Source organism: Anomalospiza imberbis, chromosome 22, assembly GCF_031753505.1.
Source record: "Anomalospiza imberbis isolate Cuckoo-Finch-1a 21T00152 chromosome 22, ASM3175350v1, whole genome shotgun sequence".
NCBI classification, from domain to species: Eukaryota; Metazoa; Chordata; class Aves; order Passeriformes; family Viduidae; genus Anomalospiza; species Anomalospiza imberbis.
Window position 1 is genome coordinate 2085759 of NC_089702.1, and position 22552 is coordinate 2108310.

Sequence of the window (22552 nt, forward strand, 5' to 3'; positions counted from 1 at the left end):
ACCGAGCACAGCTGCTAATCCAGCCAAGGGCAAGAGCAGGAACGAGCTGCAGAAGCGGGCATGGACTGCTGACCAAAGGAAGCTGTATGAGAGGGGAAGCAAGACCACAAAGAATACCTTATGTCCCCTGTCCATTCCCAAAATGGGCCAGGAAAGCAGGCTGCACGTGAAAACTCAGGGGATGTCACCAAGAGATGCAGGAGGGATGGGCAGCTATAGGGGAAGAACGAGAGTGATGCCCCGAGTACTTTGCCACAAAGAAACCCACAGGAATGACACAGGTTCAGGTCATCAGCCTGGATGGAATGCCACCAGACCATGATCCCAGCATTCTGCCTACTCTGACGTGTTTATATCCTGGAAATAGTTGGACCTCTCATCCTGGCCCTAGAAGGAGTCTTCAGATGGGAACGCACAGGGCGGAAGCCAGGAAATAGAGGCTGCAGTGCAGGAAGCCAGGACACAGCCCCTACCATTAACTGGGATGGTGCACATTTGGCATGAGCTGGTCAGAAAATTATGACTTCCACTACGATGCCTCTGGGCCTGAGGCAGGACAGGTCTGCTATAAAAGGCAGCTCAAGTCTCTGCTCTCTCATCCACTTCTCTCACCTCCTTCTCCTCAGGAATCAGGTGAGTGGGAAGCCTCTCCTCCTCCTCCTCCTGCTGCTTCAAGAGCAGCTCTTGCCTGGCTGGAGCTCTCAGCATAGAGGGGCTGTCGTACTGCGGGGTTGGGAGCTGCTTGTGCTGGGAGAGGGCAGGGGAGAGAAGGTCTTGTGCAGACAGAGAGAGGCTGGGACTTGGCTGAGGTATCTCCTGGGCCTTGAGCTGGGCAGTGCAATGTGGGCCTGGAGGTGCCTTGGCTGCAGGGTGTTTGGGTGCAGTCCTTCTTCTCTTGTGTCCTCACTTTGTGCTTCTCCCTGCCCTCTGTGCCAGGTGCACCTGTGACCCCGAGCCATGTCCTGCTGCAAGCCCTGCGACCCTTGCTGCCAGCCCTGCGGCCCCTGCCCGCTGGCCAGCAGCTGCAATGAGTGCTGTGTCAGGCAGTGCCAGAGCTCCCACGTTGTCATTGAGCCGCCTGCTGTGCTGGTGACCCTGCCCGGCCCCATCCTCAGCTCCTTCCCACAGAACACCGCCGTGGGATCCTCCACCTCTGCTGCCGTTGGCAACATCCTCAGCTGTGGCGGAGTGCCCATCAGCTCTGGGGGCTTTGACATCTCCTGCATCACCAACTGCTATGGCAGCAGATGCTGTCCCCCCTGCTAAAGCTGCTGCCAACCTCCTGGGGCAAGGACCTCCACAACCCTAGAATGTGGAGCTGCACTGAAGATGGATCTTTGGAACAATGGATTTGGGCCCTTGGTTTACTGCTGTTTTCCTCCACTCTCTTCTCTTCCCTTCCCTTCCGGTCAGCACCACCCAATGCCAGCCTAGTGGGACCTGTTTGCCTCCCTCTGTCCCTCTGCAGGCCAGGCAAATGGACAGCCCCTCTACACACCAGCTCCTGGTGTCCTCTTTCAGCTACCTCCTTCTCTTCCTTAGACTCAATAAAGTTGTTTTGCATCCAAACATGGCTCTCTGCTTTCTTCTTCCTTGTGTGAGAACTCCTCCATTCAGCTCAGGGCAAAAGCTGGATGAAGACAAGGGTGGACAATTCGTGGTGGCCATTACGATGTGCCTTTTCTATTGGAGCTCCCAAACATATCCCTGGCTTCCCCAGAATAGTGATCATCACAAGAAGCGTATGTCAAAGGTCACAGGAGAGGGAATGGGAAACAGCAGTGCCTGGGGATAGTCCACAACCTCCCCTCTCCAAACGGGTCCCTCACATTAGCCTTCTGCTCAGCTTCTAACCAGACAGGCAGGGCTGAGGGGTTTCCCAGGATCAACTAAGCATGAGGACAGAACCAAAACCATCCTCCCACTCTGGTTGAGTCTACCACTGTCACCACGTCTGGATGTTGGAGAGGAGAAATTCCTCCATCTTCCAGGCCTCCACCTCCCAGACATTGTCAAAGGTTTTCCTCCACTTGCGACATTCTCTTTGACAGCATCATTTTCCACACAGCTCCTGCCTCCGGACAAAGGCCAGTGTGGCCACTGGACTCCCCCATCCCCACAGAGCCACCAGAACACTCTCACCTCCACGCCTCCCCATGAGGCAGGAGCAAAGACCCTGGGAAACAGCTGAGTGCCACACGGCTGCCTGGAGGTGGCTTCAAAGGGATGGCCTGGGTTTGGGATGGTCCTTGTGAGATGTGGGTGCCGTGGCCCTCTCCAGGTTCCTGCAGAGAAGGAACTGGGGGCTGAGTGTGTGTGAGTGGCTGGCAGGGCTGGGCAGGGAAGGCCCTACGGGGCTTGCAAAGGCTGGGCTGAGAGCTCAGCTCTGGCCCAGCTCTGGACACACAAACAGGGGCCCTGACACACTGCCAGCCTGCCCAGGTGTGATCAGAGATGACCCCAGAGGCACAGAGCCCAGCACATGGCACAGGCACATGGGCAGTGGGGTTGCACACAAGTGCCCTGCCCTGTGCTCAACCATCCCCGTGCAGGCCAGAGGCTCTCAGGGGCCGTTCCCACCAGGGCACAAGCACAGGGATGTGCAGACACTTGCACACACTGGGGCACAGCCACACTCCCACACACATTATTGTGGGGGAGCACATGGGGCAGAGGCCTTAGGAAGGGACGTGACTGAGGAGGTGCTGGACAACTCCCAGTCAGAGCGGATTCTGGGAACCCCAAGCGAGACAGAAGCTGAGGCAGCAGTGCTACAGGAGTCTCATGCACTGAGAAGGCCGAGGAGGAAGACCAAGAGGTTTCATTAAAAGGACAAGTCACATAGAGGAGCCATTAGGTGGTGAGCAAAAGACTGCATGGCTGAGAGCAGAGGAGGCCCTTCCAGCCAGCAGGAACAGAAAATACCGTAAAGAATGCCACAGGCTGGAATCACCGGGCTCCTTGTGATCCCTTCTGCACATAGTTCATGTCTCTTACTCACACAGACACATCCTTGGCCCCAGGAAACATGGGACCTCACATACCAGCATTCAGAAGAAGTGTCCATGAGGGAATGGGAATGATGTGAGCCAGGAAATGCAAAGTCATTGTAGAGGGAAAAACCACCTCATTCCATACCATTCCTAGAGATCTTTCCGTTCATTTGGGACCATGCAGGAATATCGTCACTTGCGCAGCACTTGGGCCCTGAGGCACTGTGGGGCCAGGATAAAAGGCAGCCTAACTGGTGGCTCTCTCTAGCACTTCTGTCCCCTCCTTCTCCTTGGGAACCAGGTGAGTTGGAAGCCCCTTTCTCCTCCACCCACTCCACAACAGCATTGATCTTTCTGGCCCTTGTTCCCGCTCCTTGTCCTTCTGGGGGTGTTCTGCAATGGCGGTGGTGTGGGCAGAGGGGAGACCGTGTGTTCTGGCCAGAGCCTGAGGCCTGCCTGAGGTGCTAATTTTCATCCAGGTTAGGCAGGAGCACAGCTGGGCCTGGCGGAGCTCGGTAGGACCGTGCTGGGCTCAGGCAAAGGAGGCCCAGGTTGGGCCTGCACCGCCTGGAGCTCCGCAGGCAGCAGGGGCCTTGTCCTGCTGGGGGTGCCTTGCGGGCTGTGTCTCAGCTGTGCGTGTGCTCTGCTCCCTCCCTGCCCTCTGTGCCAGGTGCAGCACCAGGCTTCAGACATGTCCTGCTCTGAGAAGTGCCAGCAGTGCCAGCCCTGCGACCCTTGCTGCCAGCCCTGCGGCCCCTGCCCGCTGGCCAGCAGCTGCAATGAGTGCTGTGTCAGGCAGTGCCAGAGTTCCCACGTTGTCATTGAGCCGCCTGCTGTGCTGGTGACCCTGCCCGGCCCCATCCTCAGCTCCTTCCCACAGAACACCGCCGTGGGATCCTCCACCTCCGCTGCTGTTGGCAGCATCCTCAGCTCTGAGGGAGTGCCCATCAGCTCCGGGGGCTTTGACCTCTCCTGCATCACCAACTGCTATGGTGGCAGCAGATGTTGTCGTCCCTGCTAGAAATGCTGATGCCAACATCCACCTGCCAGAACCTCCAAGACGTCAGGACATGCGGCTGCAATGAAGTCAGAACTCGAGGCATTGGATCTAGAGCTTCCGACTGTTGTTTCCTTCTTCTTCTCCTGCTCTCATTTCTCTCTTCCCTTCCTTTCCTGTCCCCAACTCTCAATGCCAGCCTAGTGGGACCTGTTGGCCTCCTTCCCTTGGCAGGCCAGGATGTCAGACATCACTGGTGTATCTGAGTTGCTGCCCTCGGGTGCCCTCTCTGAACCTCCTCCTTTCCTTCTTTTGACTCAATAAAGTTGCTTGTGCATTCAAACCTTGGCCTCTGATTTGTCCTTCCTTCTGTGACAACTCTTCCAGTTTGCTCACTTGGAGAAGGGTGGAGGAAGCACCGCATTGCCACCCCTGCAACTTTCTTGCTGCAGTTTTTTTCAGTTCAATTTTGTCTGTTCCTTTTCCCTTGGAGCTCACAAAGATGGCCCTCTCTGTGAGGACGCTGGGGCATTGTACTAAATTGCCCAGAAAGGTTTTGGATGCTCAACACTGGAAGGGTGCAAGATAAGGTTCAACACAGCTTTGAGCAAGCTGCTTTAGTGGGTGCCCAACTGTTAAGGGCAGGAGGAATGGAAAGAAATGTCTTGAAGTTGGCTTCTGGCCCAAACCACTTCTAATGAAATCTGCTTTCCCAGAGGCATCAGCAGTGTGACAAATGTGCTCCATGTTGGGCAGGTCTGAGTCCCCTTTGGACACAGCTGGAGCTGACTCAGTCAGGCATGGCGGGAGACACTGGACTCTTCTCACAAAGCCCATTTCTGCAGCCTTAGTGACAAACTTTTTCCTTGTGAGCAACCACAACATAGGAGGAATCCCTGCTTCCTGGGAAATTGCCAGCCATCATTTCCTGATGGAAGGAGGCCATGAATTTTCTTGTTTCCTAGTGTACTTGTGCATGAACAACCTTTCTCTTTTGCTTCAGCAAACTCCCTTCTATCAAGTGTCAAATTGTTCTCTGATTTATTTCATCTTCTCTGCTCCCTGGAGGAAGGGGATCGATAGAGCAGCTTGCTGGGCACCATCCACCCAGCCAAGGGCCACCGAGCACAGCTGCTAATCCAGCCCTGGGCAAGAGCAGGAACGAGCTGCAGAAGCGGGCATGGACTGCTGACCAAAGGAAGCTGTATGAGAGGGGAAGCAAGACCACAAAGAATACCTTATGTCCCCTGTCCATTCCCAAAATGGGCCAGGAAAACAGGCTGCACGTGAAAACTCAGGGGATGTCACCAAGAGATGCAGGAGAGATGGGCAGCTAAAGAGGAAGAACGAGAGTGATGCCCCGAGTACTTTGCCACAAAGAAACCCACAGGAATGACACAGGTTCAGGTCATCAGCCTGGATGGAATGCCACCAGACCATGATCCCAGCATTCTGCCTACCCTGACGTGTTTATATCCTGGAAATAGTTGGACCTCTCATCCTGGCCCTAGAAGGAGTCTTCAGATGGGAACGCACAGGGCGGAAGCCAGGAAATAGAGGCTGCAGTGCAGGAAGCCAGGACACAGCCCCTACCATTAACTGGGATGGTGCACATTTGGCATGAGCTGGTCAGAAAATTATGACTTCCACTACGATGCCTCTGGGCCTGAGGCAGGACAGGTCTGCTATAAAAGGCAGCTCAAGTCTCTGCTCTCTCATCCACTTCTCTCACCTCCTTCTCCTCAGGAATCAGGTGAGTGGGAAGCCTCTCCTCCTCCTCCTCCTGCTGCTTCAAGAGCAGCTCTTGCCTGGCTGGAGCTCTCAGCATAGAGGGGCTGTCGTACTGCGGGGTTGGGAGCTGCTTGTGCTGGGAGAGGGCAGGGGAGAGAAGGTCTTGTGCAGACAGAGAGAGGCTGGGACTTGGCTGAGGGGGCTCCTGGGCCTTGAGCTGGGCAGTGCAATGTGGGCCTGGAGGTGCCTTGGCTGCAGGGTGTTTGGGTGCAGTGCTGCTTCTCCTGTGTCCTCACTTTGTGCTTCTCCCTGCCCTCTGTGCCAGGTGCACCTGTGACCCCGAGCCATGTCCTGCTGCAAGCCCTGCGACCCTTGCTGCCAGCCCTGCGGCCCCTGCCCGCTGGCCAGCAGCTGCAATGAGTGCTGTGTCAGGCAGTGCCAGAGCTCCCACGTTGTCATTGAGCCGCCTGCTGTGCTGGTGACCCTGCCCGGCCCCATCCTCAGCTCCTTCCCACAGAACACCGCCGTGGGATCCTCCACCTCTGCTGCCGTTGGCAACATCCTCAGCTGTGGCGGAGTGCCCATCAGCTCTGGGGGCTTTGACATCTCCTGCATCACCAACTGCTATGGCAGCAGATGCTGTCCCCCCTGCTAAAGCTGCTGCCAACCTCCTGGGGCAAGGACCTCCACAACCCTAGAATGTGGAGCTGCACTGAAGATGGATCTTTGGAACAATGGATTTGGGCCCTTGGTTTACTGCTGTTTTCCTCCACTCTTTTCTCTTCCCTTCCCTTCCGGTCAGCACCACTCAATGCCAGCCTAGTGGGACCTGTTTGCCTCCCTCTGTCCCTCTGCAGGCCAGGCAAATGGACAGCCCCTCTACACACCAGCTCCTGGTGTCCTCTTTCAGCTACCTCCTTCTCTTCCTTAGACTCAATAAAGTTGTTTTGCATCCAAACATGGCCCTCTGCTTTCTTCTTCCTTGTGTGAGAACTCTTCCATTCAGCTCAGGGCAAAAGCTGGATGAAGACAAGGGTGGACAATTCGTGGTGGCCATTACGATGTGCCTTTTCTATTGGAGCTCCCAAACATATCCCTGGCTTCCCCAGAATAGTGATCATCACAAGAAGCGTATGTCAAAGGTCACAGGAGAGGGAATGGGAAACAGCAGTGCCTGGGGATAGTCCACAACCTCCCCTCTCCAAACAGCTCCCTCACATTAGCCTTCTGCTCAGCTTCTAACCAGACAGGCAGGGCTGAGGGGTTTCCCAGGATCAACTAAGCATGAGGACAGAACCAAAACCATCCTCCCACTCTGGCTGAGTCTGCCACTGTTACCCCGTCTGGATGTTGGAGAGGAGAAATTCCTCCATCTTCCAGGCCTTCACCTCCCAGACATTGTCAAAGGTTTTCCTCCACTTGCGTCATTCTCTTTGACAGCATCATTTTCCACACAGCTCCTGCCTCCGGACAAAGGCCAGTGTGGCCACTGGACTCCCCCATCCCCAAAGAGCCACCAGAACACTCTCACCTCCACGCCTCCCCATGAGGCAGGAGCAAAGACCCTGGGAAACAGCTGAGTGCCACACGGCTGCCTGGAGGTGGCTTCAAAGGGATGGCCTGGGTTTGGGATGGTCCTTGTGAGATGTGGGTGCTGTGGCCCGCTCCAGGTTCCTGCAGAGAAGGAACTGGGGGCTGAGTGTGTGTGGGTGTCTTGTACTGTCGCCATAGAGCAGGAGAAGGCTCCAAGTCAAAGGCTAGCGAATGAACTCTAAATTATTTGAAATGCACCTCTCTATTTACAGAGAACATCGTGCGGACTAATTTCAGTGGTCTTAGAGTAAAAACATCTCATACCTTTGGTGTGCACTGAATGACGCACGGTTGCTGTACATATCTGTCCGCAATGTGAACAACAAGACAGATTATAGAATTATTTACATTCTTTCCCCACTCTCTCCCAGGCTCTCGCCTTGTTAGAAAACCTCTTTTCTCCCTGACTGAACTGAGAATATCCACATTGTACTGGCTGGATCCTCCACCTTTGCTTCTGTTGGCAGCATCCTGACCTCTGTGGAAGTGCCCATCAGCTCCAGTGGCTTTGACATCTCCTGCATCACCAATTGCTATGAGTGTGCAGGAGATGCCTGCCTTGCTAAAGACTCCAGTTAAAGAGCAGACATGGAGCTCAGAAGAGGATTCCTGTCTCCCAATAAGGATTTTGCGGCCATGGCTTTCAGAAGGGCTAAACACGTGTCTCTCCTGCTTCAAAGGGTGTCGCCTCTCATTCCTTTCCTCTGCCTTCTACTTTCCCACTTTTCTCACTTTTTTTTTTTTTTTTTTTCCTGCTGCCAGTAGCCTTGATCCTTATTAATACTTGCCTTGGGCAGACTTCCCTCACTTCTGCCACTGTTGGGGACTGACCTTCAACTGTCCATGCTGAGTTTTTTTAATCTTGCCTCCTCTCCAAAATTTATTTTTCTCTTTAGACTCACTAAAATCTACTGCATTCCAGCTTCTGGCTCTATGTGTTTCTTGGGGTGGTTTTACCATGATTAGTCTATTCCCTTATCATCTGCTTCATGTCCAAAAAATAGTTGCTTTATCTCTAAGGTGGGTCACAGGGGAGGGGGATGCCTTCAGGTGTTCAGCAGGCTTTTTCCAAGCCCACTCCCCAAACATGAGGAGTTCTGGGCAGTCTGATTTTTTTTGCTTGGTCAGCTTGTTTTTTTGTTAGTTTAGGCAAGAAGGTTTTTTCCCTTCCCTGGCCTTAGAGAAGCTGCTGCAGCAATCCTTCAGCAGCTTTTTTGAAGTGAACTGCATGGTTTGCTTTTGGTCCAAGATCAGGGAGAATGACCAGCAGAACAGGAGTTGACCAGGACTGGTGGGAAAAGTGAGGGGCCGCTCTGTTTCGGCCCAGGATTTTTGGAGAAAGCTGAGCTGGAGAGACAAAGCACACAAAGCCCAGCTGCTTTATCTGCTGTGAAGGGGGGACCAAAACCAGAGATTCACTAGGTTCCCATTTGTTTTCCCAAGAAGCAGCGTGAAATTTTTTGGAATTTTTTTTCCCCCTGAGACAGGAGCCAGTGCCATCTTTCTCCCCACAACATGACAGACCTTTGTGGTTTGTTTTTTTGTTTTTTTTTTTTTTTTCCCCTCGCATTTTGGGTTTTTGTTCTGGTGGGAGGGGGGGAGAAGGGGAGCAAGGTCTGACAGTTCAATATCTAACATTTATTTACCTTTTCCCATGCCGTGTGGGCACTCTGTCAATAAATGGTTGGGGTTTTCTTCACTTTCTTTTATTCACTAGCATTCATTTCTTATTGGTGGAAAGTGATTACTGGAACTATTTTTTTAGACTAAACACTCATTCCAGAATGTTTTTCTCCTAAACTTGCCTCTAAACTGGGACAGTGTGGTCCTTTCCTGTCTGGATCCTCATTTAACATGTCCTGCAAGAAAGGTTGCACCACAAGCACAAAAGTCAAATGACAGCGTTGTCCACTGTCTTCTGAGGGGAACAGTGGAAGAAAGAGATTTGCTCCTGCTGGCACACAATGAAATCAGAAAAATCCCATGTAAATGAAGAACACTAAAGATACTTCTCATTATCATAATTGTTACAAAACAACAGAGACCTTAACTAGCTTTCAGACGTACCCAGCTGCTGTCTCATTCTCCATCTTTTATGGGTCATGGGAAAGTAACTAGAAAAAGGTTATGAGTTAAGGTAAAAACAGTGGGATTACTCACCATTACCATCAGAGGAAAAACTAGGCTTGACTTAGAGAACATTCATCCTATTGCAAGAAACAGAAAAAAAAAAAAAAAAGCACTAAAATGCCTTTACTCCATCCCCACCTCTTTTTCTTTCATTTTCTCTCCTTTGTTCCTGGCTCTTCTATTTCCACCACCTTTAAGCAGCACAGTGGGATGCAGAATGGAGGGTTGCACTTGGTACGCAACAGTTTCTTTCTGTTCAATACTGCCAGACCTGCATAAGAAAAAGAAGCAGGAATTCATCCATTTGTCCTAAGTCACATTTTCCTGCTCCCAAGGCACAATTGCTAGGCCCTGAGATTCAGTTTCTGGGGGGAGTGTAGAAAACCTGGGCTAGAAAACCCAAGGAGTTTGACTCAAAGCTGTTGACTCTTCCAGAGAAACTCTCCTACATCTCACAGAGAAGCAAAATATGAACATGGTGCCTTCAGTTCAAGGCATACTTGTAGGAATGGCTCAACCTTTGCCTCAGCACCAGCTTGCTGAGCTGTAGAAGTGTATCTTGCATTGGCTCTGACATGGCTGTGTCCCATCTTGGTCACCAGCAACATTGCACCAGAAAGGATTGATTCAGGAACGAGAGCCTACAGAGGCCAGCAGGATTTACTGGCCTTTCTCCCTGAACATAAAGCAAGAAAGGAAGGGTGTAGGAGGCAGAGGCTGGTTTTAAGTCCCCTGGACACTTCTCTACAAGGCCGAAGGCTGCACCATTCAGCTATATACCGGGTCCTTCTAGAAGTGCAATGGGCAATTTTGTGGGGCTCAAGGACACACAAGGGGAGAGTCCCCTGGCCATGACCAGCACATGCTCCCAGCAGGAGGGTTCCTGAGCTCAGAAAGACACATGTGTGCTTACAGATATTTGCAAGGAGGCAAAAAAAAAAAAAAAAAAAAAAAAAAAAAACACAAAAACAAAAACAAAAAAAAAAAAAAAAAAAAAAAAAAAACAAAAAAAAACCAAAAAAAAACCTGTACTATCATATAAGGCCAAGAAACATAACCAGCTGGGAACTTTGCTGGTGAGATACGGAATGACCACTCAAATGGGAGTCCTTGGGCACGTGGAAGTGAAGCACAAAAGTGATACCCATTTGCCGACAACTTGGACAAAAATAAACCCACAGGAATGACACAGGTTAACATCCCCTGTCAACATGGGATGCCACTGGCCGCTGATCAGAGTCTTCTGCCTGTGCTGACGTCTTTTGGCCCAGGAAATAATCTAACCTCACATCCCAGCACTTAAACAAGGAGAATTTCATATAGTCAAGAATCCGGAATTAGCCAGGAAATGAAAAGGCAGCAGCGCAGGAAGCCAGGACACAGCCCCTACCATTAACTGGGATGGTGCACATTTGGCATGAGCTGGTCAGAAAATTAAGACTTCCACTACGGCACCTCTGGGCCTGAGGCAGTTCAGGACTGCTATAAAAGGCAGCCCAAGTCTCTGCTCTCTCATCCACTTCTCTCACCTCCTCCTCCTCAGGAACCAGGTGAGCGGGAGGCCTCTTCTCCTTCTCCCCCGGCTGCTTCAAGGCCAGCTCTTGCCTGACTGGAGCTCTCAGCTGAGAGGGGCTATAAGAGCCCAGGGCTGGGAGCTGCTTGTGCTGGGAGAGGGCAGGGGAGAGAAGGTCTTGTGCAGACAGAGAGAGGCTGGGACTTGGCTGAGGGGGCTCCTGGGCCTTGAGCTGGCCAGTGCAATGTGGGCCAGGAGATGCCTTGGCTGCAGGGCGTTTGGGTGCAGTGCTGCTTCTCTTGTGTCCTCACTTTGTGCTTCTCCCTGCCTTCTGTGCCAGGTGCACCTGTGACCCCGAGCCATGTCCTGCTGCCGGCCCTGCGACCCTTGCTGCCAGCCCTGCGGCCCCTGCCCGCTGGCCAGCAGCTGCAATGAGTGCTGTGTCAGGCAGTGCCAGAGCTCCCACGTTGTCATTGAGCCGCCTGCTGTGCTGGTGACCCTGCCCGGCCCCATCCTCAGCTCCTCCCCACAGAACACCGCCGTGGGATCCTCCACCTCTGCTGCCGTTGGCAACATCCTCAGCTGTGGCGGAGTGCCCATCAGCTCTGGGGGCTTTGACATCTCCTGCATCACCAACTGCTATGGTGGCAGCAGATGTCGTCCCTGCTAAAGCTGCTGGCAATGTCTTTCGGCAAGAACGTCCAAGACTTCAAAGCACGGTTTTGGGCAGGAGATAGAGCTTCAGAAAATTGTATTTAGAGCTTTGGACCATCGCTTCCTTGTTCTACTCTCTTCTCTTTTTCTGTCCCTCTCTCCACAAGGCTAATATGGATTTGTTGTCCTTCCTGTCTCTGGACAGCAGTGCAAAGAACAGCACATGGGAGCTCCATCTTAGTGGCTGCTCCTGGTGCTCTCTCTGTGAGCCATCTCCTTGTCTTCTTTCAACTTATTAAAACTGTGTTGCATTCAAGCCTTGACCTCTGAGTCGTCTATTGTTCTGGGGCAACTCCTCCAGGCTGCTCAGGAAAAAGGTGGAGACAAAAGTGTGTGAGGCTCGCTGCAGCGGATTTTACTTGGTGCCCTTTTCCCTTGGAGCTGATGATGAACATCCCTGGCTCCTCAGCAGCCAAAGGCCATCATGAAGACTTTGGCTCCAAACGAGTGGCGATGGGAAACAACAACAATTAGGGACAGCCCACAGCTCATCTCTTCCTAGCCTTCCTTCATTGCCTGGCCTAGGGCCTGCGGCCGGTACACCTGGGAACAAGGAGACGAGATCCAAACTTCACACAGTCCCTCAGCATGGCCCAGCTGCTTCCCAGACCCGCAGGGCGGAGGGGATTCACAAGTCAGGATTGGCAACATACTCAATCTGTGCAGTGGAGTCTCCATCGCTGCTAACCCAACACCTCCAAAAGGATCTCATGTTTTGCTCTAGGTGTCCATCTTCCCTGTGCAAATGGCTGGTGGTTTCACTCCTAATGCAAACATATAGGAATGTTTTCAGATGTACTTGAAAATTTCTGAATATTCCTTGGCCTTCAGCTCCAGGCAGTGGTCCAAATATCATTCCCTGGGTAGCCGTGTTCTCTTGGGTGCAGAAAATGAACTCCTGGAGGCATTGCAGGGCTCCAAATACCAGCTCGGGTGCACAGGTCTCTGTGATGCACGTGACACTCCACACATGCTCCTCCTGCCTGGATCTCCAGGCAGAGACAGAGCCTTTGTCCAACTCACAGGATGCTGACACACCTTGCTCTGTCCCTAAACCAGGGCTTCATCTGCTCCTCATGAGACCTGCTTCCCAAGCATTGGTCTCAGTTGCCACAACCAAACCATCTCCAGTTCCACATCCTTCTGTGTGTGTGAGCCCCACAGGCAACCCCTCCACATGGCTCCATTTGGGAACCACAATGTAAAAAAGACTCTCAGCTACTAGAGAGTGCCCAAAAGAAAGCTAGGAGGCTGGGAAAGGGTCTGGAGGATCCCTGTGAGGAGTGGCTGAGGCTACTAAGCCCATTCACCCAGGAGAAGATGAGACTGAGGTCAGACATCACTGTGCTCTTTGACATCCTCCTGAGGGGCTGTACAGGGGCAAGAACCAAACTTTTCACACTCATGACCAACGAGAAGACTTGAGGAAGTGTGTGGAGCTGAGGTGATGGAGGTTGAGGTTGGATATCAGAAAAAGGTTCTTCACCCAGAGGGTATTTGGTGGTTGAGCACTGGAACAGGCTCCCCAGGCAAGTGGTCTCCGCACCTAACCTGACAGAGCTCAAGAAGTGTTGGGACAACACTCTCAGGTACTTGGTGGGAGTCTTGGCGTGACCTGTGCAGGGCCAGGAGTTGCACTTGATGCTCCTGATGGGTCATTTCCAACTCAGCATCTTCTGTGATTCTAGGATTCTAGGATTGTGCTGAGAAAGTCTCAGTCCTCTTGGTAGCTGCCATTCAATTCCTAAACTACGGTGATGAGGTCCTCCACAAGCCTCTGGTTCTCCAGGGAGAAAAGACTGCATTCCTTCAATCTTTCTCTTGGGGCTTACTGTTTTGGGTTTTTTTTTTCCTCTGGGGGAATTTCCTTCCCATTTGGTGCCAGGAAGGTGATGAATGGACAGTGACCAAGAGACTGAAGACATGTTTTTCTTCATCCCACACTTCCTGTGCACTGTTTGGCCTTTTCTTAAATATGTTTTCATGATGGCTGGACCAGTGTTCCTGAGAGGTTCAGGTGTGGCCAGCACTGACTGCATTCTTTAGCTGTCAGGATCTGGCTCTGTATAACACGTCGGCAGCACTTGAGATCTTCTTGTAGCCTCCCCACTGTTACAAAAACCTCTGTCATGTAACAGAGGGTAAAAGGGAGTATAAAGCAAATGTAGGTGAATAAAAAAATTCAGAAGGAAAGAACCAGTTCAGGCTGGTTTAATATACTATGAAGAAAATTTCATTTCGTTAATTTCAAATTCAAGACTAAAACAAAGATTTGGCTTCGCTAAAGTGCAGGTGCAACTTGGAATAATCTCAAAATGAGATATTATGATGTAGGATTTGGAAAGAAATACTTAAAAAATACAACCATCTAAAGTCCTTGGTGGATCTACTTCATGTCTTTGGCAAGCTGAACAGACCAAGCTAGTTATGGTCATTTCCATAATGTTATCATCTGGAAATCTGGGCTGCATTATTTCACATTCTCCCCGGGCCTCTTTGAACCCCCAGGGCACTTTCCTACAGGATTCTTCCTGCCAGGTCCCAAAGGCAGTAAAAAACAACATTTATGGAGTTCAGGGTTGCAATTTTGCCTTCTGTTCTACACAACCACTGCACATCACAGATGGGAGAGCTACCCCAGCTTTCTCCAAAATCCCAGCAAGGTCCCAGGTCTGCACACCTGCACAAACTTTATCATGTCTTGCCCATTATAACGACTCAGGTATCCTGGAGAAGGATCAGGCCCCAGACAACTCCTGGCATTCCCAGAGGACTCACAGAGACTGCACAGAAAGATGATGAACCAAATGAGGCCAACACCATTTTTCTCTGAGCACTGTTAAGAGTAGCAACAGGGCCCAACCCTCCCAGCAGATGCAGAGCCGTGCGCAACAGTGAGTGACCATCATGGAGAGATGGGAAAAGCAACAGAAAATGATGTGTCATGACCCCTCACCTGGCAGACCTTGGGCATGTGGGCAAGAAGCACGAGACTGATGCCCATTTCCTGACAACTTGGACAAAAACAAAGCCACAGGAAATGACACAGGTGAACACATTTGTCCACAGAGGATGCTGCCAGCTGATGGTCTGAGCATTCTGAATGCACTCAGCATTGGTTTTGCCCAGGAAATCCTTGAATCTCTCATCCCAGCACTTAGAGAAATGACCCTTCATGTAGGAAAGCACACAGATTAGCTGGAAAATGAAAAGGCAGCAGCGCAGGAAGCCAGGACACAGCCCCTACCATTAACTGGGATGGTGCACATTTGGCATGAGCTGGTCAGAAAATTAAGACTTCCACTACGGCGCCTCTGGGCCTGAGGCAGTTCAGGACTGCTATAAAAGGCAGCCCAAGTCTCTGCTCTCTCATCCACTTCTCTCACCTCCTCCTCCTCAGGAACCAGGTGAGCGGGAGGCCTCTTCTCCTTCTCCCCCGGCTGCTTCAAGGCCAGCTCTTGCCTGACTGGAGCTCTCAGCTGAGAGGGGCTATAAGAGCCCAGGGCTGGGAGCTGCTTGTGCTGGGAGAGGGCAGGGGAGAGAAGGTCTTGTGCAGACAGAGAGAGGCTGGGACTTGGCTGAGGGGGCTCCTGGGCCTTGAGCTGGGCAGTGCAATGTGGGCCAGGAGATGCCTTGGCTGCAGGGCGTTTGGGTGCAGTGCTGCTTCTCTTGTGTCCTCACTTTGTGCTTCTCCCTGCCTTCTGTGCCAGGTGCACCTGTGACCCCGAGCCATGTCCTGCTGCCGGCCCTGCGACCCTTGCTGCCAGCCCTGCGGCCCCTGCCCGCTGGCCAGCAGCTGCAATGAGTGCTGTGTCAGGCAGTGCCAGAGCTCCCACGTTGTCATTGAGCCGCCTGCTGTGCTGGTGACCCTGCCCGGCCCCATCCTCAGCTCCTCCCCACAGAACACCGCCGTGGGATCCTCCACCTCTGCTGCCGTTGGCAACATCCTCAGCTGTGGCGGAGTGCCCATCAGCTCTGGGGGCTTTGACATCTCCTGCATCACCAACTGCTATGGTGGCAGCAGATGTCGTCCCTGCTAAAGCTGCTGGCAATGTCTTTTGGCTAGAACGTCCAAGACGTCAAAGCACGGTTTTGGGCAGGAGATAGAGCTTCAGAAAATTGTATTTAGAGCTTTGGACCATCGCTTCCTTGTTCTACTCTCTTCTCCTTTTCTGTCCCTCTCTCCACAAGGCTAATATGGACTTGTTGTCCTTCCTGTCTCTGGACAGCAGTGCAAAGAACAGCACATGGGAGCTCCATCTTAGTGGCTGCTCCTGGTGCTCTCTCTGTGAGCCATCTCCTTGTCTTCTTTCAACTTATTAAAACTGTGTTGCATTCAAGCCTTGACCTCTGAGTCGTCTATTGTTCTGGGGCAACTCCTCCAGGCTGCTCAGGAAAAAGGTGGAGACAAAAGTGTGTGAGGCTCGCTGCAGCGGATTTTACTTGGTGCCCTTTTCCCTTGGAGCTGATGAAGAACATCCCTGGCTCCTCAGCAGCCAAAGGCCATCATGGAGACTTTGGCTCCAAACGAGTGGCGATGGGAAAAACAACAATTAGGGACAGCCCACAGCTCATCTCTTCCTAGCCTTCCTTCATTGCCTGGCCTAGGGCCTGCGGCCAGCACACCTGGGAACAAGGAGACGAGATCCAAACCTCACACAGTCCCTCAGCATGGCCCAGCTGCTGCCCAGACCCACAGGGATGAGGAGATTCACAAGTCAGGATTGGTAACATACTCAATCTGTGCAGTGGAGTCTCCATCGCTGCTAACCCAACACCTCCAAAAGGATCTCATGTTTTGCTCTAGGTGTCCATCTTCCCTGTGCAAATGACTTGTGGCTTCACTCCTAATGCAAACATTTAGGAATGTTTTCAGCTGTACTTGAAAATTTCTGAATATTCCTTGGCCTTCAGCTCCAGGCAGTGGACCAAATATTCCCTGGGTAGCCGTGTTCTCTTGGGTGCAGAAAATGAACTCCTGGAGGCATTGCAGGGCTCCAAATACCAGCTCGGGTGCACAGGTCTCTGTGATGCACGTGACACTCCACACATGCTCCTCCTGCCTGGATCTCCAGGCAGAGACAGAGCCTTTGTCCAACTCACGGGATGCTGACACACCTTGCTCTGTCCCTAAACCAGGGCTTCATCTGCTCCTCATGAGACCTGCTTCCCAAGCATTGGTCTCAGTTGCCACAACCAAACCATCTCCAGTTCCACATCCTTCTGTGTGTGTGAGCCCCACAGGCAACCCCTCCACATGGCTCCATTTGGGAACCACAATGTAAAAAAGACTCTCAGCTACTAGAGAGTGCCCAAAAGAAAGCTAGGAGGCTGGGAAAGGGTCTGGAGGATCCCTGTGAGGAGTGGCTGAGGCTACTAAGCCCATTCACCCAGGAGAAGATGAGACTGAGGTCAGACATCACTGTGCTCTTTGACATCCTCCTGAGGGGCTGTACAGGGGCAAGAACCAAACTTTTCACGCTCATGACCAGCAAGAAGACTTGAGGAAGTGTGTGGAGCTGAGGTGATGGAGGTTGAGGTTGGATATCAGAAAAAGGTTCTTCACCCAGAGGGTATTTGGTGGTTGAGCACTGGAACAGGCTCCCCAGGCAAGTGGTCTCCGCACCTAACCTGACAGAGCTCAAGAAGTGCTTGGACAACACTCTCAGGTACTTGGTGGGAGTCTTGGCGTGACCTGTGCAGGGCCAGGAGTTGCACTTGATGATCCTGATGGGTCATTTCCAACTCAGCATCTTCTGTGATTCTAGGATTCTAGGATTGTGCTGAGAAAGTCTCAGTCCTCTTGGTAGCTGCCATTCAATTCCTAAACTACGGTGATGAGGTCCTCCACAAGCCTCTGGTTCTCCAGGGAGAAAAGACTGCATTCCTTCAATCTTTCTCTTGGGGCTTGCTGCTTTGGGTTTTTTTTTCCTCTGGGGGAATTTCCTTTGCATTTGGTGCCAGGAAGGTGATGAATGGACAGTGATCAAGAGACTGAAGACATGTTTTTCTTCATCCCACACTTCCTGTGCACTGTTTGGCCTTTTCTTAAATATGTTTTCATGATGGCTGGACCAGTGTTCCTGAGAGGTTCAGGTGTGGCCAGCACTGACTGCATTCTTTAGCTGTCAGGATCTGGCTCTGTATAACACGTCGGCAGCACTTGAGATCTTCTTGTAGCCTCCCCACTGTTACAAAAACCTCTGTCATGTAACAGAGGGTACAAGGGAGTATAAAGCAAATGTAGGTGAATAAAAAAAATTCAGAAGGAAAGAACCAGTTCAGGCTGGTTTAATATACTATGAAGCAAATTTCACTTAGTTAATTTCAAATTCTAATGGAAAACCACATTTTGGCTTCACTAAAGGGCAGATGCAACTAGGAATAATCTCAAAATGAGATATTATGCTGTAGGATTTGGAAAGAAATACTTAAAAAATACAACCATCTAAAGTCCTTGGTGGATCTACTTCATGTCTTTGGCAAGCTGAACAGACCAAGCTAGTTATGGTCATTTCCATAATGTTATCATCTGGAAATCTGGGCTGCATTATTTCACATTCTCCCCGGGCCTCTTTGAACCCCCAGGGCACTTTCCTACAGGATTCTTCCTGCCAGGTCCCAAAGGCAGTAAAAAACAACATTTATGGAGTTCAGGGTTGCAATTTTGCCTTCTGTTCTACACAACCACTGCACATCACAGATGGGAGAGCTACCCCAGCTTTCTCCAAAATCCCAGCAAGGTCCCAGGTCTGCACACCTGCACAAACTTTATCATGTCTTGCCCATTATAACGACTCAGGTATCCTGGAGAAGGATCAGGCCCCAGACAACTCCTGGCATTCCCAGAGGACTCACAGAGACTGCACAGAAAGATGATGAACCAAATGAGGCCAACACCATTTTTCTCTGAGCACTGTTAAGAGTAGCAACAGGGCCCAACCCTCCCAGCAGATGCAGAGCCGTGCGCAACAGTGAGTGACCATCATGGAGAGATGGGAAAAGCAACAGAAAATGATGTGTCATGACCCCTCACCTGGCAGACCTTGGGCATGTGGGCAAGAAGCACGAGACTGATGCCCATTTCCTGACAACTTGGACAAAAACAAAGCCACAGGAAATGACACAGGTGAACACATTTGTCCACAGAGGATGCTGCCAGCTGATGGTCTGAGCATTCTGAATGCACTCAGCATTGGTTTTGCCCAGGAAATCCTTGAATCTCTCATCCCAGCACTTAGAGAAATGACCCTTCATGTAGGAAAGCACACAGATTAGCTGGAAAATGAAAAGGCAGCAGCGCAGGAAGCCAGGACACAGCCCCTACCATTAACTGGGATGGTGCACATTTGGCATGAGCTGGTCAGAAAATTAAGACTTCCACTACGGCGCCTCTGGGCCTGAGGCAGTTCAGGACTGCTATAAAAGGCAGCCCAAGTCTCTGCTCTCTCATCCACTTCTCTCACCTCCTCCTCCTCAGGAACCAGGTGAGCGGGAGGCCTCTTCTCCTTCTCCCCCGGCTGCTTCAAGGCCAGCTCTTGCCTGACTGGAGCTCTCAGCTGAGAGGGGCTATAAGAGCCCAGGGCTGGGAGCTGCTTGTGCTGGGAGAGGGCAGGGGAGAGAAGGTCTTGTGCAGACAGAGAGAGGCTGGGACTTGGCTGAGGGGGCTCCTGGGCCTTGAGCTGGGCAGTGCAATGTGGGCCAGGAGATGCCTTGGCTGCAGGGCGTTTGGGTGCAGTGCTGCTTCTCTTGTGTCCTCACTTTGTGCTTCTCCCTGCCTTCTGTGCCAGGTGCACCTGTGACCCCGAGCCATGTCCTGCTGCCGGCCCTGCGACCCTTGCTGCCAGCCCTGCGGCCCCTGCCCGCTGGCCAGCAGCTGCAATGAGTGCTGTGTCAGGCAGTGCCAGAGCTCCCACGTTGTCATTGAGCCGCCTGCTGTGCTGGTGACCCTGCCCGGCCCCATCCTCAGCTCCTCCCCACAGAACACCGCCGTGGGATCCTCCACCTCTGCTGCCGTTGGCAACATCCTCAGCTGTGGCGGAGTGCCCATCAGCTCTGGGGGCTTTGACATCTCCTGCATCACCAACTGCTATGGTGGCAGCAGATGTCGTCCCTGCTAAAGCTGCTGGCAATGTCTTTTGGCTAGAACGTCCAAGACGTCAAAGCACGGTTTTGGGCAGGAGATAGAGCTTCAGAAAATTGTATTTAGAGCTTTGGACCATCGCTTCCTTGTTCTACTCTCTTCTCCTTTTCTGTCCCTCTCTCCACAAGGCTAATATGGACTTGTTGTCCTTCCTGTCTCTGGACAGCAGTGCAAAGAACAGCACATGGGAGCTCCATCTTAGTGGCTGCTCCTGGTGCTCTCTCTGTGAGCCATCTCCTTGTCTTCTTTCAACTTATTAAAACTGTGTTGCATTCAAGCCTTGACCTCTGAGTCGTCTATTGTTCTGGGGCAACTCCTCCAGGCTGCTCAGGAAAAAGGTGGAGACAAAAGTGTGTGAGGCTCGCTGCAGCGGATTTTACTTGGTGCCCTTTTCCCTTGGAGCTGATGAAGAACATCCCTGGCTCCTCAGCAGCCAAAGGCCATCATGGAGACTTTGGCTCCAAACGAGTGGCGATGGGAAAAACAACAATTAGGGACAGCCCACAGCTCATCTCTTCCTAGCCTTCCTTCATTGCCTGGCCTAGGGCCTGCGGCCAGCACACCTGGGAACAAGGAGACGAGATCCAAACCTCACACAGTCCCTCAGCATGGCCCAGCTGCTGCCCAGACCCACAGGGATGAGGAGATTCACAAGTCAGGATTGGTAACATACTCAATCTGTGCAGTGGAGTCTCCATCGCTGCTAACCCAACACCTCCAAAAGGATCTCATGTTTTGCTCTAGGTGTCCATCTTCCCTGTGCAAATGACTTGTGGCTTCACTCCTAATGCAAACATTTAGGAATGTTTTCAGCTGTACTTGAAAATTTCTGAATATTCCTTGGCCTTCAGCTCCAGGCAGTGGACCAAATATTCCCTGGGTAGCCGTGTTCTCTTGGGTGCAGAAAATGAACTCCTGGAGGCATTGCAGGGCTCCAAATACCAGCTCGGGTGCACAGGTCTCTGTGATGCACGTGACACTCCACACATGCTCCTCCTGCCTGGATCTCCAGGCAGAGACAGAGCCTTTGTCCAACTCACGGGATGCTGACACACCTTGCTCTGTCCCTAAACCAGGGCTTCATCTGCTCCTCATGAGACCTGCTTCCCAAGCATTGGTCTCAGTTGCCACAACCAAACCATCTCCAGTTCCACATCCTTCTGTGTGTGTGAGCCCCACAGGCAACCCCTCCACATGGCTCCATTTGGGAACCACAATGTAAAAAAGACTCTCAGCTACTAGAGAGTGCCCAAAAGAAAGCTAGGAGGCTGGGAAAGGGTCTGGAGGATCCCTGTGAGGAGTGGCTGAGGCTACTAAGCCCATTCACCCAGGAGAAGATGAGACTGAGGTCAGACATCACTGTGCTCTTTGACATCCTCCTGAGGGGCTGTACAGGGGCAAGAACCAAACTTTTCACGCTCATGACCAGCAAGAAGACTTGAGGAAGTGTGTGGAGCTGAGGTGATGGAGGTTGAGGTTGGATATCAGAAAAAGGTTCTTCACCCAGAGGGTATTTGGTGGTTGAGCACTGGAACAGGCTCCCCAGGCAAGTGGTCTCCGCACCTAACCTGACAGAGCTCAAGAAGTGCTTGGACAACACTCTCAGGTACTTGGTGGGAGTCTTGGCGTGACCTGTGCAGGGCCAGGAGTTGCACTTGATGATCCTGATGGGTCATTTCCAACTCAGCATCTTCTGTGATTCTAGGATTCTAGGATTGTGCTGAGAAAGTCTCAGTCCTCTTGGTAGCTGCCATTCAATTCCTAAACTACGGTGATGAGGTCCTCCACAAGCCTCTGGTTCTCCAGGGAGAAAAGACTGCATTCCTTCAATCTTTCTCTTGGGGCTTGCTGCTTTGGGTTTTTTTTTCCTCTGGGGGAATTTCCTTTGCATTTGGTGCCAGGAAGGTGATGAATGGACAGTGATCAAGAGACTGAAGACATGTTTTTCTTCATCCCACACTTCCTGTGCACTGTTTGGCCTTTTCTTAAATATGTTTTCATGATGGCTGGACCAGTGTTCCTGAGAGGTTCAGGTGTGGCCAGCACTGACTGCATTCTTTAGCTGTCAGGATCTGGCTCTGTATAACACGTCGGCAGCACTTGAGATCTTCTTGTAGCCTCCCCACTGTTACAAAAACCTCTGTCATGTAACAGAGGGTACAAGGGAGTATAAAGCAAATGTAGGTGAATAAAAAAAATTCAGAAGGAAAGAACCAGTTCAGGCTGGTTTAATATACTATGAAGCAAATTTCACTTAGTTAATTTCAAATTCTAATGGAAAACCACATTTTGGCTTCACTAAAGGGCAGATGCAACTAGGAATAATCTCAAAATGAGATATTATGCTGTAGGATTTGGAAAGAAATACTTAAAAAATACAACCATCTAAAGTCCTTGGTGGATCTACTTCATGTCTTTGGCAAGCTGAACAGACCAAGCTAGTTATGGTCATTTCCATAATGTTATCATCTGGAAATCTGGGCTGCATTATTTCACATTCTCCCCGGGCCTCTTTGAACCCCCAGGGCACTTTCCTACAGGATTCTTCCTGCCAGGTCCCAAAGGCAGTAAAAAACAACATTTATGGAGTTCAGGGTTGCAATTTTGCCTTCTGTTCTACACAACCACTGCACATCACAGATGGGAGAGCTACCCCAGCTTTCTCCAAAATCCCAGCAAGGTCCCAGGTCTGCACACCTGCACAAACTTTATCATGTCTTGCCCATTATAACGACTCA

At 51.5% G+C, this 22552-nt stretch overlaps 4 pseudogenes; all 4 read left to right on the forward strand.

Annotated features, from left to right (window-relative positions):
- Positions 1-216: 216 nt before the first annotated feature.
- Positions 217-1457, forward strand: LOC137486940 (feather keratin Cos2-2-like; annotated as a pseudogene).
- A 9404-nt stretch (positions 1458-10861) lies between these two features.
- LOC137486889 (feather keratin Cos2-2-like) lies at positions 10862-11627 on the forward strand (annotated as a pseudogene).
- A 3318-nt stretch (positions 11628-14945) lies between these two features.
- On the forward strand, positions 14946-15711 carry LOC137486888 (feather keratin Cos2-2-like; annotated as a pseudogene).
- Positions 15712-19025: 3314 nt separating this feature from the next.
- Positions 19026-19791, forward strand: LOC137486894 (feather keratin Cos2-2-like; annotated as a pseudogene).
- Positions 19792-22552: the final 2761 nt, after the last annotated feature.